The sequence below is a fragment of the Rhyacophila brunnea genome, unplaced genomic scaffold (genome assembly GCF_057557595.1).
Source record: "Rhyacophila brunnea isolate RB1 unplaced genomic scaffold, BYU_Rbru_1.0 scaffold_23, whole genome shotgun sequence".
NCBI classification, from domain to species: Eukaryota; Metazoa; Arthropoda; class Insecta; order Trichoptera; family Rhyacophilidae; genus Rhyacophila; species Rhyacophila brunnea.
This window is the reverse complement of record NW_028232893.1, coordinates 30,994,943-31,015,470: the sequence shown is the minus strand read 5'-3', so window position 1 is coordinate 31,015,470 and position 20,528 is coordinate 30,994,943. Positions and strand designations below refer to the sequence as shown.

Genomic DNA, 20,528 nt, shown 5'->3' with positions numbered 1-20,528 from the left:
ATAACAATCATATAAAAATTAAACTCATATAAAGCAACAGACAATAATTTATGGTTATAGGTACCTATATAAGAATTACTAATGCGACTCTGTGCTCATGTAACAGAGGCGTGCAGTGCAGGCGCTGTTGCGAAAAAAGCAACAATCGCGCGTAACTCACCGCGTTGCCAAGCAAAAAGCGTGAAGCGGGATTCGAACCCGGCACAAGCTCGCGTGCGAAGCCGCTAGGAAATCGAATCTCACACGAGTGAGTTAGCCTAATTTTTAAACCAGATATTTATTATGCATTAAAATCACGATTAAATCAATAACATCTGCAGAAATATGATATAAAAATTAAAATATTACTTAATGTTGTTTATTTCCAATTATTGAATACTCTTGGTGAAAATCAATGACTCTCACGACCGGGATCTAGCCAGGGCCGGCCTGTGGGTACGGCGACGCAAACGAATACCCAGATCGTTGATATTTACAAGTAACGCAATTTAGAAAGGGCTTCAGAGAGTTTTGTAAAAACAATTAATTAAATTCGTCGCAATTAGATAAGACACGTATAGCTTAGTGTTCAGAGCACACGCGGGCGAATCCCGAGGGGCGCAGGTACCATTGCTCGATACGTATCGTATTTTTTACAAAAAGATTTTTTCTAGTGGTTATTATACATATATATTATATATATATACGTTTCTCAGAAGTGTTTTGGAAATTGTGTGCGTTAAACAAATATTAGTTAAAAATTAAATAATTCCTAGTCAGTAACCCTGTATTTGAAGTTTTAAATATTATTAAATATTCTATTGGATTTAAGTTTTGTACTATTCCATTTGAGTCATTTTTTGCGACCAAGGTTTCGCCTTATATACTAAATTAATACACTAAAGTGGGTAAAGACTTTATCACCCACCTATTAATCAACAAATTATGTATAGTTGGAGTGTTTGTAAAAAACCCTTATCAATAGGCGTATACATCGTCAAACACTAATAATAGATCAATAAATATTACATTCAAGGTCTAAAATCATCAATATAAGGAATTTAATGAAGTTAACTAATGAGATATAACAATACTTAATACCTATCAGTCTTTAAAAAGTCATATTGATTAACTATTAATTATCTAACGACTAAAATGGAATAGTACAAAACTTAAATCCATTAGAGTTTAAATTGAAATTCCGTTAAGTAGGTACCTTCGGTCAATAGCATATTATCAAATATAATGAAACGGAATATAATAACATTAGAAATATGTAATTTGGTTTTTATTAATAAAAATATATTTGGACATCGTATCCAAAAAATATATAAGTAGGTACCTACTTACCTAAGAAGAATGACAATTTAATTAGTGTGATCTTTGGCGTTGATTGGATTTCCTCACCGCCATCTTTAATAAAGCCTAAGCATAACTTTTTGCACAAGCAACGAGAGGTCCACTTTTCACCTGTCAAAATCAGATCCCAGATTGCTTGACATGTTGATTCGTCCTTTCTCGTTTCAAATTGAATTATAAAAAAATCTCAAATGAAATATATTAACTATCAGTGTTATTTATACTTAAATAATATACATTCCTGTTATTCATCAGCTGTCAAAGTCAGACTAGTCCTTCACACAAAACCGGTGGTAATATCGATTTCCAAAAAATATATAGCATTGATTTAAGCATTGTAGAAGATATGTTAATGCTAGTGTATTATTTATCATGTAACTTATCTATTCAAAGCAAACCATTCCCTGTGTGAACACGACAGAAGCGTCAGTATGAGCACTCTATAAAACAGTGACAGGCAATGACAGTTCATACATATACAACAACGAGAGGGGCGGAAAAAGTAGGACCATTCATTGTGAATGTATCGGCTTTCTACTTGAGTCGGCAATGATTTCGTTCAATGCATGTCGATATTCCCATTCTTAAATAGGCAACCATTTAGATTCTTATCAGTGAGTCGCGACCTGTATTTGTCAAATTAGTCTTTGGGCACCCGCAGGCATATTGTTGGGAATCCCTGGTGCAGAATGTATGACGTATGAGAAAAATCAAATTTCGATTACAGTTTCGAAGGGCAACAGTGCAAAATGAAAAACATCCATGAATTATGACATTATATTATGTGCATAGCCAACTAACCTGCAAAGTATGAGGACGAACCGATTCGATTGGAAGAATTCAAGCTGGACTCACCTGCAACAAGAGGAGAAAAGGTTTATTAGTCGGTTTTTTATTTTAATTAGACGAAGGCCACTCTGCCAAATCGGCCACCGCAGGACTCACATAATAATACAATATTATAATCAATCACATTGATTTAGGGTTAAAAGTATGTACAGCCCCCTCCCTTTATCGTCACAGAATATTTTACTCCCCTGTCCTAAATTATGTCACATTTTTAACTTTAATTGTGAAATTACTTTAACATTTTCTACACCCCTTAGTGGCCAGCCCCTCATCACAAATCATTATGCCGGCCTTCACAATCGCCGAAGTAAGGCAAATGTTTGTGGTCACAGTGTCGGTATTTCAACACGCGTCAAAGGGCACCAACATTTAGAGATACTTGAACCATATCGGTCCACCTCCAACCCCCTTAGGGACTGATGCCATGCATGGACGACCCCTTACGGCGAATATTGAGATAGATCGATTGTGATGGTGAGAAACAAAAGTTAATGTTATTAGTTAGTATGTTAATTGAAATTTTTTACGTCACGTTTCTTAAGATCATAGATAAGTGAAATGGCAAATAATTTTCAACAATAGGTGGGATGAAATTTCGGATCGTCGCTAATCGCCGAGCGGTATTCGAGGCGGGAGCACGTCGATTGTTTTTGTGATGGCGTCGTAAGAATATATTCTTATATTGTGTATAGATGACTAAAAAAATTATCCTGTACTCGAAAAAGCAAGCATGTCGATGGATGAATATATTATTATTACTACTAATATAACAACAAACATAACACTAAATGGAGTATGGACGCATGTTAAATTTTTATGACAAATTATGTTCCGTTCGGCACGCGTCATTAGCACAATCCGCGCGTCGCATAGTTACGATCTTTTTGGACCACATTTAGGAGTTAGGACGAGGGTTGCCGGTACATTTAGGTAGCCAACTTCCTCGAATTAAAAAAATTACGTGCTGAGTATGTCTTGATAGCCATACCCCACGACCCCGCTAAAGGTCGCGTGCCATCAAAGCGACAAGCACCCTTTTATTTATTCACGCAATTAATTGTATTTACATTATTCTCTCTGCATAACACTAACGACTTCTAACTAACACTGTATTGCCATCTGACGTCCGTTTTTTGAAATATTTCGTATACGTAACATTTTTTATCTGCTTTATTCGCCACTTATAATTTATAGCCCTGTCTACATTCGGGAAATTCGGGCATCGCAGTGCATGCGTAGCCTGCGCATTGCCTGGCTCAAACCGGTTTCGAAAGTGGTACCGCACGTAGCTCCATCACCGATGGACTTCTGTTCTACATCACGTTAGTGTTGCCAACCGTGTGATTCCACGAAAAATGTATATTAGTATATTATACTGAGTATAATTTTACGCCAAATAAGTCGAAAATACTATAATTTTGATTTAAAATGACAAATGTAGATACTACTTACTGATAAGTTTTTGCAAAATACTATGATTTGTACGTCTTTGTATTAAAATCGGCATTATATTATAAAAGTACGGCAAGACTGCTTCCCGTGAAAAATAAAACTATTTCACGTACAACTGCAGACAGTTGACGCGGTTCGTAGCACGCTTTCTGTTAAAACCAGAAATTAAAAGTTGAAGTGGACTGGAAGACGCGATCAAATGCTTTTTATATACGTGGGCTAGTGTGGAGTCTGATCCGCGATGCGAAATCACTTGCAGATAATTTAAGCATTATTAACACCATTTTGTTCAGCTTCACTACCATTATATATTAGGCCAGTGACGTCCCCGTGAGGGTAGGTAAATTGAGCGTCGCTTGGGGGCGGCAGCTACTCGAAGGGCGGCAAATCGAGGAGAATCATTTGATATAAGTATATAGAAATAAGTAGCTAAAATTATTTTGTTTAGATGTTGTATACAATAATACCATAGTAAAATGGTGTGAAAATAATAAATCTGCGTTTTGCTAAATGGTAAAAACCAAATGTGTCAAATAGAAAACCTCAGACTCTGATGATTTTTTGTAAGTGTATAACATAATTACCTATATTATATTTATTCGCTTTTTATATCTAAATTAAATTTTGTGTTTATATTTTGTTATTAATGTATCTATACAATACATTTTTATTGGATATTGGAGACATGCGCATCTATTATATACACAAGACTGCTTTCAGCCGCTATCTAGGGTAGGAAAGTATCCAAGTATTAGCACTTATTGTAACAATTACAATAAGGTACTTGTAATTGTTACAATAAGTGCTATGTTTGAACAGCGCCTCTCTTGGCTGTGATAAATTTTAGAGATATACAGTTTTGACAGTTCAGACGGCTAACTTATTGTAATTGTTACAATAAGTGTAAATATGTCGATACTTTCCTACCCTAGATATCTGCCGTAAAGGCCGAAAGCAGTCTTGTGTATAGAATAGATGCGATGAAAGGGTGATAAAAAATACCATATAAAAATGGGACGGTATTTTGGCGCTGCCTTGGGGCGGCATTTTGTCTAAGGACGTCACTTTATTATGCTGCATCTACGTAGAGAGGTTTTCTTCAACGTCTGATCACGCCCGTTTAAATCGTCCCCGTTCAATTCGAAGATTTCACCAGCAGTTGTCCGATTTAAATACCGTTAATATTACACAATACGATAAATCACGTGCATGTTAAACTATTAGGTAAGAATCAGAGCGAGCGCGTGTCCTTGAGAAGGGGCAGCTGATGATGGCCGCGCACGTCTCAAGGTCGGACGATCCGCCCGAGGTCACTCCAGTTCATCATCACCAGACGATCCAAGAATACTGATTATCGCACACCACACACATACCCTCCGTCCCTCTCGATTCAAATTGCACATTCAAAAGTGCGACTGCGACAAAACTACGCTTTCGGACGACCACTTTTGGACATGCTTCTATCTCTGCCTGGCTAAATTACAACATTACCAGTGCAAAAAAGAAAGAACGCATTATCAGGGGTATCAAACCTAAATTGTTCGGTGGGCCAAAAATATATTACTGAGTTTATGTGGGCCGCACATTTAAAAAAATAAAAAGAACTTATTCAAAATATTTTATTACATTATAATAATTAATGTGAGACTTATTTTTGTATGTTTTCTTCCGACCATGTCCGATCCTAATAGGATCATATGGGCCTCCACATAATAGAGGTTTGTATTAACAGATTTTGTTTTTTGCGAGAAATGGATGTCAGCCACTCGCTCAACCTATTAGGTCCATACCCTGACTCACACACAAATTGAAAAACAATATGTGTACTTGCCAGACCCAGGATTCGAACCTGGGAGCCACGGCGTGATAATCCAACGCTTAAGCCGCGCGGCTACCGTGGGTGTATTTACTTGTACTTGTACTTATTTTTTATATTGATTGATATCTTTTTCATATCAACTGGTAATTTATCTGACGCGCATCGCAGTTGATTGGTCGTGTTTTCATCGAGCTACATGCTGCGACACTTCGTTTTTACTACATTTAATTTCGAAAAGAACGATTCGCAGCGATATGTAGTCCCAAATGCTTCTGTAATGCACATTGCCAGTCATTTTAATTTTGTAAATTTATCTACCAGGATATACTTCTGATAAAACTCAAGCTTATTCCCTTCGACCATGCACTTTAACTCTATGCTTGATTGCAGTTCTATTAACTCCATTTGTAAATTTGGAGGCGCTGATTTCACCTCCACGTTAAATGGAGTTAAGAATATTCCTCATACTTTTGCATAAATGCGAATCTGGTATCGAATTCTATAATTAATTTTGTGACTTCATTTGAATATTTTAAAAATCTTTACGGTCACTACAAGTTCTAATTTCACAAAATATATTATAAATTTAATGTGGTAAATTTACAAGTATTTTTTTAAAAATTGTATGAATGCCAAAATGCAAAATATAGAAAGCTGAAAACTTCAATTGGGCCTTGGACCATAAAAAGTCTTAATTTGGGCCGCATGTGGCTCATTTTCCGCGGGTTGGGCATGCCTGCATTATACAATTTATAAATATTTCTATCCCTATCTAGCATCGCTGTTTTATTGTGCGTGAAAAGGGGACAGCATTCTCGGACATACAAAGTAATTTACGAATAAAAGAGTTATAAGATTGACATTGCATTTACACATTCAACAACAAATATAGCAATCTATTATCTGAGTAATTCAAAATAGATTGCAGTCTTTGTTTATAATACGTTCGTCTCTTTTTAGCCGATAGTGGTCAGTATGGGGGCGAGTGTGAAGCGACTACATTAACGGTCAGCGAGTGCAAACTTTCTAAGAACAGTTTGTTAGGGAATGCTCTGGTCTGACGTGTAGGCGATTTGTAGTAGGTAATTTATTATGCTTCGAAATGTTTCGTTATTTTAAAAATGTCGGCCGCTGCATCCAACTAATTGCCAGATAATTACTAGTACGTAAGTACCATCAGTGTTCTTGTGCACGTAGAAGTCGGACAACGAAACACAGGATAGTCCATGCGGACTGTATGGAATAAAGACAATTTTTATAACTGGACACGGTTAAGAAAAAACATTCAAAACCACAACAGTAAAAATAACCAACTTCTAAATGAAGAGTTCACAAGCTTTTTCGTCGAATGGACAATTTTAAAATCAAAAATATTTGGCGGGCCGCCCTTTCTTTTGTAAATATTTTCTGTTTTTAAAAAACATAAGGCAAAAAAATAAACAAATAATTCATTGTGTATACCTAGGTACTTATATTTTAAACTAAATATACATTATTATTACTCTTATTAACATAGGTAGGTACTAAAAAAATAATATTTAATTTTTTCACCATGTGATTCATGCAATTGTTTGTTTAAAACTAAATCTGGCAACCTAGGCTCAAATTTTCTGGACCATTCATTCTTGTCAGAGGATATTTAATTTCAAATGTAGTTTTTAATATTCAATATGAAGAATAAAAAATAGTACAGGTTTAACATAACTCTCGCGGGACACACGTGAACCCCTGTACTAAATGTACAGGACAAATTGAAAGAAAAAACAGAGGGACGCATAGAAACTCCGAAACACTTCAACGTGAAATGTCGTATAGGAAATATATGGCCGTATATTAAAGACCGTCCAACCTCTTTGGGTCGTATAGTACTAACATAAACTTCCTGTCTACATAAAACACGGTTCTTGTCGGTTTACACTTTACAGGACGCCAACAGCAAACAAATTTACAATAGTCGATATACTGGATTCATGAATTTTGCCAAAATCAGCTATGAAAATTGAATTAATATTCATATTGAATCTACTAAAATTGGAGACTGTATAGTATACGGTCATATGTTTCCGATAAGAAACCTCACGGAGAATGTGCCACAGTGAAATTTTTTACGTACAATTTACATGTAACCAAACAAAACCGGTAATCTCTATTCCCGTAAAAGGATAGCAAGTCAATCTTATGTCTATAATTACTATATAATTTCTGAAAAAAAAAAACTATTATAAAATAGTTATTATTATTTAGAATATGTATTTGGTTTAGAATGTACCTAAATAAATAAATTACACATTTTTGTTAACGGCCCACGTGCTCATCGTAGGTCGAAATTGAGTTTTTATTGTATTTTCAAACCATGATCCTGGACACTCCTTAAACGTTATAGATAATCTATTTATATAATTTTGAAGCCTTATTATCCTTTATAGTTATTTTAAACATTTGATGACTGCATAAAGTATTTTTGTTACATAACATAGTATTCTTTTAAACCTCTCGCTCTAATGTTTTAGAATATAGTCATATTTCGGTACATAACTGTTCAGTGGTGTTAAGATTTTTTACGTTTATTAATTTTAAACGCATTTATGAAACCATTAGTATAATTTATTACGAGATAATTTTTGTAAAATATTCACGTTAAAAAATTATATTGATAATCTCTGTGATCCCAAATTTGACAAGAATTAGGCATTTTATTATTCAAAAAATCGGCAAGATTAACACATTTGAAGATGATTCTAAAGATACTTATTATAAGCTATGTCTTTGATCATTCAAGTGTGATAAACATCTTATGAATAATGAGTGCTTTATAATAATTATTGACCTAAGAATAAGGTAGTGTTTTTTTGAAATACGCCATTTCTTTTGTCATTCCCCAGTGGTTAAGCTACAACATACGGCCGTAGCCATAAATTGACAAACTATAATTAAAATAGGGAGTAAAATGATATTGACGCGCGTGTTTGAACATGTACCGTTTAAAAAAAAATAAAAAAAAATCGGTTAGGTACATGTTCAAACACGCGCGTTAACATAATTTTACTCCTTACTTTAATTATAGTTTGTCAATTTATGGCTACGGCCGTATGTTGTAGCTTAACCACTAGGGAATGACAAAAGAAATGGCGTATTTCAAAATAACACTACCTTATTCTTAGGTCAATAATTATTATAAAGCACTCATTATTCATAAGATGTTTATCACACTTGAATGATCAAAGACATAGCTTATAATAAGTATCTTTAGAATCATCTTTAAATGTGTTAATCTTGCCGATTTTTTGAATAATAAAATGCCTAATTCTTGTCAAATTTGGGATCACAGAGATTATCAATATAATTTTTTAACGTGAATATTTTACAAAAATTATCTCGTAATAAATTATACTAATGGTTTCATAAATGCGTTTAAAAATTAATAAACGTAAAAAATCTTAACACCACTGAACAGTTATGTACCGAAATATGACTATATTCTAAAACATTAGAGCGAGAGGTTTGAAAGAATACTATTTTATGTAACAAAAATACTTTATGCAGTCATCAAATGTTTAAAATAACTATAAAGGATAATAAGGCTTCAAAAGTATATAAATAGATTACCTACAACGTTTAAGGAGTGTCCAGGATCATGGTTTGAAAATACAATAAAAACTCAATTTTGACCTTCGACGAGCATGTCCCCCCTTAAATTCGAGAAGATTTTGTGAAAATAGAAATGCCGTTTTTGTTTCCAGAGCGTTCAAACATTTATACGACCATCGCACAATTAGTAAAAATCACCACATGCAAAAAAATAATAAAAAACTTCAAAGTTATCTCGAATTTTGTTGTGAGCTGACGCGTTTACGTGTAACTACGTGATATGTAGGTAGGTAGGTGAGCACAGCGTTATTGTGGAGAGAGTTCAAAAGAAATCGCTGATAAGTGAGAATAATCAGCTGTTCTTTTACTTAAATGGATTACTATGCATATTTTTAATTCCTATTTAGTTTATTAATTGACAATTATTATTATTGGGGAATGGATAGTTGGTAATTACGATGGTGTAAAATTTAAACGGTCTCTGACATTAGAATATTTCCTTGATTAGGTATCTACCTTATTATGAATGTATTAAATTTGTAAAGTCAAATAATAAACAAATTATTGCAATATGACAGGACTCTAGCCTGGTGGCCCGACGTGGTGAGTCGACCAGATAATTGAGATAAACACACATCACAAATTTGCTCTAACAGTAAAAAAGTTTATATTTAAGTACTTATATTATATTTGAAAGTATGTGGTAATGCGTTACAATTTTTAATTGAGTTTCGATACTCGACAACTCCATAATTCAAGTGGATTAAAGTACTAAAAATACACTAAGAACCTACACATAATATTACCGTGAGCACCATTTGGAAAACGCTGCAGTAGGGCGCCATACTGCCTTTAACCTTAGCGATAGGTAGGGGGGGGGCGACAAAGCTCCTAGCTTGGGGGCCCGTTTCATTATGTGGGGGCCATGATTAAGAGTGTATCCGGAAAGTGCCGGAGAAGCTACGGGAATCTATATGTAGTAATAGGTGGGTTAAATACGGAATTCAGTTGCACCTGCTAGACATAGAAATCAACAATAAATTATTACGGATAGTTTTTCGTAATGGACCCCCTTACTCCACCATACAATTTATTTGCGTGCGCGCCTGACGTGAGGACATTGATTAGATGTTACTACAAAAAATGTGGCTTGTTAGAAACAATTCCTTCAATGTTAGATGCCAAGGAAAGGTCTTTAGCATACATAATTATTGTCAGTTAGCATAAACATGGCGAAGTTCGGTACTAACATTCTTGATAATACGTACCTACTGTCTCTCGTTCACACATAATGTAACCGTAACGGTGAAACTAATGTATTTTTATTTCTCTACTACAGCCAGACACTCATATATGGAAGGCAGGGGTCATGCAACTTTTCGAAAGAAACGATCGTATCACATAATAAAATACAACACGATAAAACTAAAACGAGATGCGACTGTATCACGCATGCACCCCAGTGGCGAGGGATGGAGGTACGCTGTTAAGATCCGACATAAATTATTGTGCACATTGAACTTTGTCAGATATATTAATTACCTATTTGTTTTCATTTATCTAACATTGAAATTAAGCGCCCTCCACCGAATACCCGGCCCGAACCACACTCGGTCTTAATCGAGCGTATCGCGGGACCCTACAATTGGTAATGTGTAGCATCTGAAACAATTAGACTGGGAGTATCCTGGGAGAAGATGCCCAAGACAGGTTGCTACGCTCAAAGTGAGCTCTGACTGAGTTTAATGCAAAGTGGCAGGAAGAGAAAAGCACATGGAAATTACGAAAAGAAAATGAAGTTACGTTGTGTATACAGCAAAGAAAACGAAGCTAATCATACGGACAGCAAAAAATATGATAAATTGTAGATGGTGCTGGTTTTTAAAATTCAATAATTAAACCCTGCCTAAACCAAACCATCATAGTGGAAGTAGGCTTGGGAGATCCGACAAAAAGAGTGTACACTTTGTCAGTCATATTTATTGCTGTCATTGAATCAAGAGTACAAATTGCATATGGTGTAAAGTAGTTCTTTAAAAATCATGTTACTCGCCTAACCAATTCATAATAAATAAAAAACATTCTCCTATCTATAAAATATGTATGTTAATGGCATAATTTAAGACGTTTTATTAATAGACGAATATTTTTTGACTATTATCTATTATGGCTTGGTTTACGCGTTTACGAGTTTAATTGAATTTTAAAAATGAACCAACACTATCTATAATTGAAGGCGTCCGCGGAAAGGGATCTATATGCAAAAACAAAATTGTTGAGAGGAAAAACATGTTTTATTCGATCATGCGGACTTTTGGAGTATATCTGTGATAATAATTATGTTCATGAAAACACTCTATATCATTGCCAATTTTTTTTTTTTTTTGGATAATAAAATAATCATATACCAAGACCCCTTTTCTACCCTAAGCATTTAGTGTTGCTAATAATATCTTTAAAAGTGTGGCAGTAGTCAATAATATCACCTTTTGACATGATGTGGGTATTATATTATAATTATATAGACCCCTTTTCCAGGGACGCCTTCAATTTATATTCTTAGTTCAATGAAAACAAATAAATATGACTGACAAAATTTAGTGTGCAAAATTTATGTCGGATCTTAACATCCTACTTATACCCTTCGCCACCGAGGTATCCACGAACAGCGAGTAATTTTTTGATATCAATGATACACAGACATCTAGAAAGCTCACGGTGAAGCCCTTTTTGCTTCAATTTTATACATTTAGGCTCCATCTTTACAGAGTAAGGTTTTGTAGGCATCTTTAGAATATCTCCTATATAATTTTGAATAGTCAAGAGTCTATAAAGAATTGACAGTGTTGAATTAATGAAGATAGTTGGGAGATATTATTACATTTGGTTTTTTATCGGCACAGCACAAAGCACAAAGCACAAAGCACAAACACCAAAGCTTGCCAACAGCCGCTATCCGTTATGCAGGATCTGTTCTGATGGGACTAGCAAATACGCCAATTATTTTCGTTGAGGAGTGGAAGAATTCGAAAACGTAATGACTATTTAAAAAAAAGCACCGTTCATAAATAACACCAGGTAAGACGGTATCTAATAGACACAACCAATCAAATGGGTCTGATAGTTTGATTACAGAACATTGTTTTAATTTGCATTATGTATTTATTTCCGACAGATTTTGTTTTCTATATGCCTTTAATAGTGATAGTAGTCAGCGTTTCCAGGCGTCCCGCTTTTTAAGCAAAAATAGATTGTCCCAGGATTATTCAATGCATCAGTGCAACGATTTTTCGCGTGTAAACGCAAGTTGTTTCCTGAAAAGGAGATTAAAAATATTTTCAAGCTAATTTAATTGATTTTAAGCATACCGAACGGGTATTTTCTCAGATGAATTTAAAATGGTCAGATGCGAGAAACAGACGTTCTATTGAGTTGATAAAATCAGAATTACTTGTTCAATTCAACATCATATACTAATGTGCTGAATTTTACCAAAAATCTTCAGCCACGTACAAATAGGCATTTGATACTTAAAGAGTTGTGTAGTTTGTGTTGTGTCATTGATATTATAGAAATAAACATTAGAAATATGCGTTGTTTATAAGTTGTCCCGCATTTTTACTCCTAAATCCCGATTTTTTTTTTATTTCACACGGTAAACATCTCGATTTGGTAAAATATGATATCTTGCAACGCTGAATTGGTGGTGCAAGTTATTGATTATAGTCGAATGCATTGTGTTAAAACAGGTTCGCAATAAATAAAGATTTTCGATTTCATTATTTCGCTTAAATAATTAACATTTATTGGAAACAGACACTTGGTTTTTGCGTGCCGACCCTCTTACGTTACGTGCTCTTTGCGTTTTGACTTGTCATATCAGATACTCTATCTCTGGCACTATTGAGAGGAATTGAAAGCTTTTTTCTGTTTCTCCTCATCAAAATACTTCTACATTCGAAATATAAAGTTATACATTTACTTTCACAAAGGTTTAGGCATTTATCGTTAATAAAACTCCACGCGATATCAAACACACACCGAATTATAGGCGCGGGAATGTAGTAACTGTGAAAGTAAATGCGAGTGGAGGTGTTTTACTTCCAGAAACGACCGTCGTCACGTAGAAGATTTGATATAAAAGTCGCACTGTATCTGCGAGATTTTGTTAACCGACGCCCGGCTGCGGCATTAAAAAAATAATGAATAATTATCATGGATATGTATTTTTTTTCGAAATTTAACCTCCCCCTGACAAAACATATTTCTGTGTGCGATCCTGTGCCCGTCCCTGCTTTCAACAACATCAATTATATTATACCTGCACGTAAATTCAATTAATGATTTAAGATCATAACAAAACGCTTTTGTAAACCCAAGTGTGATTGAATTATAATAAGTATATTTTATTTGAACTGCATGTTGGTACCTAATTTAATTGATGTTTATAATTAGGGAGGTTGGTTTTCATGATAAAATCGCAAAAAATAAACTCCTTAGTTTTGCCATAAAATAATTACGACTACACCATATTATTTTGTGTAGAGTAAGTGCCTACCTATATAGAATGTGCACTTAACCTGGGAACATAAAATGGCATTATACCTTGCAGTTAATATTAACAATCCTGGATAGGAGAGAACGGGTCTGTAAATGGCTTTCGCAAACCTGATATGGTAAACTCTATTTCGCACAGAGATTCAGGTTTAAATCAACTTCTCTTCTTTGTATTTAGCTGAAGTGCATTATGCCAGTCACAACGTCGAGAGCCCTGCAATCAGAATCTATTCAGAGGGTTCAAAATAAATTTGTAGACTCTTTTACATGAGGTTGTATGGATACTATCCGCGGTGCTATCCGACTAATTTTCTCTAAGCTTACATAACGCTGGGCTGAGGGCAAGCCCAAGATCGTTCCATCACCACAGAGGGTCGGTCACGGCGACAGAATTCTTGAGGTTGAGCCACAAGGGACTGAGTGTCGCACACAGTGACTGCATCCGGGACACATGTCCCAGCCACGAGAAGTGATTACTTCTATCACCAAAAAACTTTAAGTTCAAAGTCAAGACCTTTTTATTGTGGATTGAGAATTATTATGCCAGACGCTTCATATAAAACTAAACGTTGAAATCGTTGGAACTTAAACACCTCAGATATACCTACTAGAAGTTAGCAAGTTTAAGTAGACGTTATAACTAAAATATTTGGCGGGAACCGGGCGTCAGTTAGTAATTATTAAGGTAATTAATATTCATTGAATTAATACACAAAAACCGATAGTCAATATTAACGCAATTTGATAAGCATTTCATATTTATGACCTAGTAGTTCAAAATGTTGCAATTGGAGCAAAAGGAGGCGCGTAGCATAATTGGTTAATGCACAGTTGTGTGCGATACCAGTGGTTATACGGGTTCAAAGCCCGTCGAGCATCGTATTTTCTTTAAATATGATTTTTTCTAGTGGGTAAATAATATCTGAAGGGTTTTCAAATTGTGTATGTTCAATATATGGAATGTTACATTCTCAAAATCTTGTGAATTATTCGTTGAATAAAAGAAATGGTTGATATTAAATAATATATTTTGAAGTACCTGAACGTCTATATATTTTCGAATTTCATTCGAATGCGTAGCACCCAGGTGTCCCGGCGCAGAATAGTCCTAGACCCATTTTTTTCTTTCCACGTGTTTGTGTACTATTATGAATTGGGGTAAAACATATTAATTCTCATTGCAAAAATATGGCCAAAGTATGCAACCTTTGTACGTTTAATAGTAGCTATAATTTCCCTTGTCTTCTTAAAACGTACTGGTTGCCCAGGAAATTGCTGTCGTACGCAGATACAGCCACATCTCCAAATCTGATGTATAGGTACCACTCAATACCTACTCATTAGTTAATTTAAAGATCTATTCCAGGTAGATAAGACATCTCAAGTGAAACAGTCTCTACGCATTCAAAGTTGGTAGTACACAAGCCTGGGGTAGCAGCATGCACATAGAATAAATAAATAAAATACCTTCGAACTGTATGCCTGCCCGTCAAGTAACTTAGCTAACAAGTCATGTTCGTGTATGCCCAGTTGTTAAAGAATACATTAGACAGTGTTGCCAGATAAAAGAAACTATAGACAACAAAGAGCGTGGGACTGGGACTGATCGATATTTATTAGTATCTAGTGTCCTTTATCAACCATGTGTAAAAAGGTGCTACAATTAATGTTAGACTTCATCGTGTGTACTTCCCGGGTCTTATCGGATGTTACTGTATTAAAAATCGCCTCTGAAACTAATGTCAAAGGCGCCCGTAACATAACTCAAGCAAATATATAATGTGTATCGAACATACATGATTTAAAAATATCCCATACATAAAGAAATTTAAAAAACAATACGACAACGGACGGCACTTGAACCTGTAACCGCTGGATTCGCGCCAGTGTACTTTTCCAATTAGGCTACGGACATCCTATTTAATTACGACTCTTTTAACTGTCATCTTAAAAAATATTTTTTTTACAGCGCATCTATTCTATACACAAGGGTGATATCGGCGGCTATCAGCGGTAGTTTATCATATTTATGTATTGAAGCGGTTAATTGCTATAAGTTAATCGTCTGAATTATTAAAAAGTGCAATGTTTTAACAGCATCTCCCTTGGGTGTGTTAACTTATAGAGCGAGATAGACAGTTTTGACAGTTTAGACGGCTAACTTATTGTAACAATTATAATACCTCGATACATAAATATCGTATAAAGTACGATAGCCGCTGATAGCCACCGATATCAGTCTTGTGTATAGAATAGATGCGCAGGATGTGATTCCAGGAAAGAAATGCATTGATCGTTTTATTAAGTACCTACTTGATACATGGAATTTAAGGTTTTTATTGAATTTAAAATAAATCACAAATAATAATACACAAGATTTAAGAATGCAACATTATTAATTAATAACTTGAGATAAAACCAGAAACATACTTACCTATAAGAAAAATCCTGGCGAAATATATGAATAAGTGCAAGTACCTATATAAAACTTGGAGAGATCCGGATACGGTTAATATAACTTAATTTAAAATTGTATATTATGTAACAGTTAAAGCTTACCGCTTTATTGAAGAAAAAAAAGCAAATGAGATACTGATCCACATCTATCGCATTCCGAGCGAATACTTTAGCAATTAACTTACCCACTAACTCACGTATAGTAAGCAAGTAATTTTACACACAAAAGGTCAACAAAATAATAACTGTTTTATATCAACTGTATAAATAAATTGATGTTAATCATATTATTGAAAACTATCGTTTTTCGCGCTGGCAACACCGACGCAGCTTCGTGATTGCCATAGATCTACACTTGAAAGAGAAAAATACGTTTATAATAAATTATATTTAAAAACTGGTTTAAAAGTACACCTCCATACAATTTTATAATGTTATATAGTATATTCAGTATATTATACTAACCAGTGGTGTAGTCATGACGCATAGTGGCACCGCTCATGAGTCAAGGGCAATAAATCATTTATATTTTTTATTTATCTATTAATTTTCTGAGAATTAAAAAACCTCTCATAATGTATCAGAATTAAATTGCGTCATTGAACGGTTGGGTTTATTTATTGAGGTAATCTCTAGCTAATAAAGGTAGATATTATAACGGTTGTCTACCTGGCAATAGGGTTAGTAAACGTCCTTGTGTGTATAATGTTATTATGGCTTCTGGCTAGGCCAAATATCTACTAAATCATTTTAATACTACGATGGCATCACTTCGATACGATTTGGCGTATTTGATTGAGGCAGCGCAGAGCAACAATATAATATATTAATTTAATAAAACTATTCTTGATGAAGCGGACATTACGTCTAATGACACTGGATGCGACGTCGAAGTCAGGGCAGCAGAAAGTGGGATGCATCAAACAAGGGCAGCCACATATTATCATATTTTTTGTCCCGAATGTTCAATGGCGATTGGAGATGACCTCACTGACTCCTGTGACATCTACACCAGTCAATTTTTGATGGATTTGCTGCCAAGTTCTGTGAGCTTGGACTGCTGCCCGATCAACATGTCCATGTGGCCGAGAAATACAGGATGCAAACCAAATTCTCTGGGAATGTCCTGAAATGTATACGGAAAGGGAAGAGAACAAAGACCAATTTAATTGCCTTTTTAAAAAATGCGGCTTCTTACTGCGGACGTGAAAATCTGTTCAGACAGGTGTTTGTCATTTTTGAATTAGCTTCGTTTTGTATTAATATTATTACTTTTTTTAATAATATTACTTTTATTTTTATTGGATCTTCTTGCTCCTCTCTTCTATGAGGACTTTTTATTAAATACATCAATTTAGACTCAGTCAAACCACACAGTGCGTGGCGAGACATTCCCAGGCGTCACAAACTGCTGATGCTTCGCTTCCGAATGTAGAGCCTCGTGATACGCTCGATTAAGCCCGAGGGTGGTGCGAGGGGGTTGGTTTGGTAGGACTATGTTTATGTTGTATACATACTGAGCTTCGAGAACAGATGCTTGCAGCCGTTATTGGATGGTGATATGACTTTAAAAGTAACTTCGTCAGATTTAAAGCGAACAAACACTTAGTTCGGTCATATGCTAGGAATGCCCCAAGAGAGACTCAAAATGGTATGGCTTTTCTTCAAGTCAACCTGATTTGGGCGGGTGAAAGGACGCTAAATATCATCCCTAGTGGCGGAGTTACAGCATATTGGAGTGTAGGCCGATTCGGTCAGGACAACTGGGCGACGGACTGCTGCTTTATTGTTACGACACCAAACGGACAAGTTTATCTAATATAGATAATAAGTCACATTTTGAGTTAAGTATGCATATTTAAATGTGTATTCACGTTCTCTTAATGCTGAAAATTTGGGAAACCAATGTCACATGGTTTTCAAAATACTTACTTCTAAAACGACGGTAGTCAAATTATTATACTTTAGAGTTGAAAGACTGGATGTCCAATTTGTAATTTTTTTCTGCTGTAGGAAAAAGATTAATAATTTCAAAAGTGTGGAAGTCTAACAACATACGGAGTTTTAGAGCGAATGCGAGTAGTAGTATTTTAACTAGATTAGATTAACTATGTGAAACTGCTCTCCTCCAAAATATTGAATAATATGTGACTTTCAGCTCTATGACTCCATTTGTCAATTTGTATTCACAAAAGAAAACAATAAGCTCAATTTCCAAACTACTTTGAAAATGAAACCACCCTTCGACGTTATAAATATAAAATATAAATAAAACTTCATGGCCTCCCTCTATCGATTTTCGCACGACTTATTAATGCCCTTGACGGCACAAAGCTGGTCTCGTATAAAGAGTAACCGCAGCCGAGAAACCAAAAAGTTTACCCAACAAAGTGAAGCAGTAAAAACTGGTAAACCAGTTCGAATGTCACCTACCTGCCCATCCAAGGCGATGCCGTGAAACATGCGACTTGTCTGGAAGAATGAATTCTAAGCCAGAATGAAGATTATATTCCAATAATTGAGATTCTAAGGATTAAATTAGTACAACTACAAGGATTTAGAAACAAAAAGATTTTATGTGTGACTTAGGATTCAAATTCAAACAAGTAGGTAACTGCTCAGTTTAATAAGTTATAAACATTGATTCCTAATATTAAATTAGGACGTCATAGAATTATGTATAAGTATGTAAGTAACAAATAATAAGGAAGTGATAAGTTTCAAAACCATTCTTATCCAAGAAACGATTTTTTTTTTAAATAAAAAGAATAGGTATATTTAAGGCTATTAATGGAGGGAGGTTAATAGAAAAACTAGTTTATTACGTAAAATAACGATTAAAAATGAATATGTCACAAGATTTGGAATGAGAAATATATTATTATGGAGATTATTCAGATTTCAAAAGTAGATTTGGAGATTTCGTTCGGATTTAACTACGATTTGAAACTTAATTAATTTTAGTTTGAAACTACACACGCCGATCAAATTTTGCAGTTTTATTGTATGAAGCGAATATAAGCAATCAATACAATCCTGTTTCTGTCATTGATTGTCATCTGTTTTCTCACCTGTTGCTCGCACGGATTTTGTTTTATTTTGAAACTCATATGTATTGGATTTTTCGGGATTTTGAAACTGTAATTTTTCGAACGCATCTTCTGACTAAGTGATTTTGTGCTTTTCGCCGGGAATACTAAAAGGAAATTAAATATTAGAATTTCAGAACACTTCTAAGTAGGTAGTCTATGTTCTAATTCTCGTAGTTTTCCCCACGTAAAATTTTGGGCAATTGTTGCTCTGTAATCTACAAATACCGGATTTACAGTTTAGGCAGGGGTTTTTTACAAACATTTCTTAAACTATTCATAATTCGTTTGTTATATTTTTTTACCAACTTTATTGTATTAATTTGTTATATAAGCTAGAGTTAACTGTATTCCTTGTGTGTATTTAGTGAGTGCACACAGTGCCCGAAGATGCCGAAAGGCGAAACCTGGGTCGCGAATAACGACTCAAATGGAATAGTACAAAACTTAAATCCATTCGAATTTAAATTCAAATTCCATCAAGTACCTTCAGTCGATAGTATTAATAATATATTATATTAAAATCTGGTTAACTCACTCGGCAGATTGCTCACTGTGTAAGTACTTTTCAACTAAATATCATACTGTCATCTAGTAGAATGAATGATTGAACGTAGTTATGCAGAATGTAGCCAGTCCACAATAATGTCGAACTGAGATAATGACACTTTAGTAACAACATGTCAAATTGTAAATAGTATTTTATTTCAAGAATATTTTTTGCGGCTTGGCTATTTTTCAGCAGAATGTAGAGAAAACCTTCTCGCATCTGATCTATATCATATCTCATTTTTTTATTTTTTGTGGACTGGCTACTTTCTGCATAACTATGTCAAATTGTAATTTCCATCTGTTTAGGTAAGTAGGCAAGCAGGCATCTTGTGAGGAAGCGCGCTATGGGTACGGATATACTACTATGTTTTATCTTTGTTTTTTCTATTCAATTAAACGACACCAGATTAGTCAATTACTCAATCGCTTATCATTATCATTCATCAAGACATAATGTTGTAGGTACGTAAAATACTAATCAAATTGCGCAACCGAGTGTGGACTCTAAAAAAACATGTCCGAGATTGAGTACAACGGCCATTTCGCAATAAAAATAACTATGCATTGACAATAATAATATCATTAATAATTCGCAATAAAGGTACAGAAATATGAAAACTGCGAGTAAAGGAACAAAAACTGAGCGACGTGATTAACATCCCGCCATTGTAACGTTCCGTCAACAGGTTTGTTGTTTATCTTCAGGCCCGGACCCCGGTCTTAGGGCGATCTGACTGATTAGGTACAATCGGGCCTCGCACCCTAAGTGAATCGCAATAATAAAAAAGTGAAACGAGACATTAAACTTTTTTTTACTTGATTTACTG

At 34.8% G+C, this 20,528-nt stretch overlaps 1 protein-coding gene and 1 non-coding gene across 2 annotated transcripts in view; both read right to left on the bottom strand.

Annotated features, from left to right (window-relative positions):
• The window catches only part of LOC147069866 (uncharacterized), a 226,061-nt gene that overhangs the window by 118,117 nt on the left and 87,416 nt on the right, over positions 1-20,528 (bottom strand). The window lies entirely within an intron of this gene.
• Positions 3,098-3,227, bottom strand: LOC147069867 (U11 spliceosomal RNA). Its single transcript, XR_015071214.1, has one exon. It is a non-coding gene; the product is annotated as a U11 spliceosomal RNA (small nuclear RNA).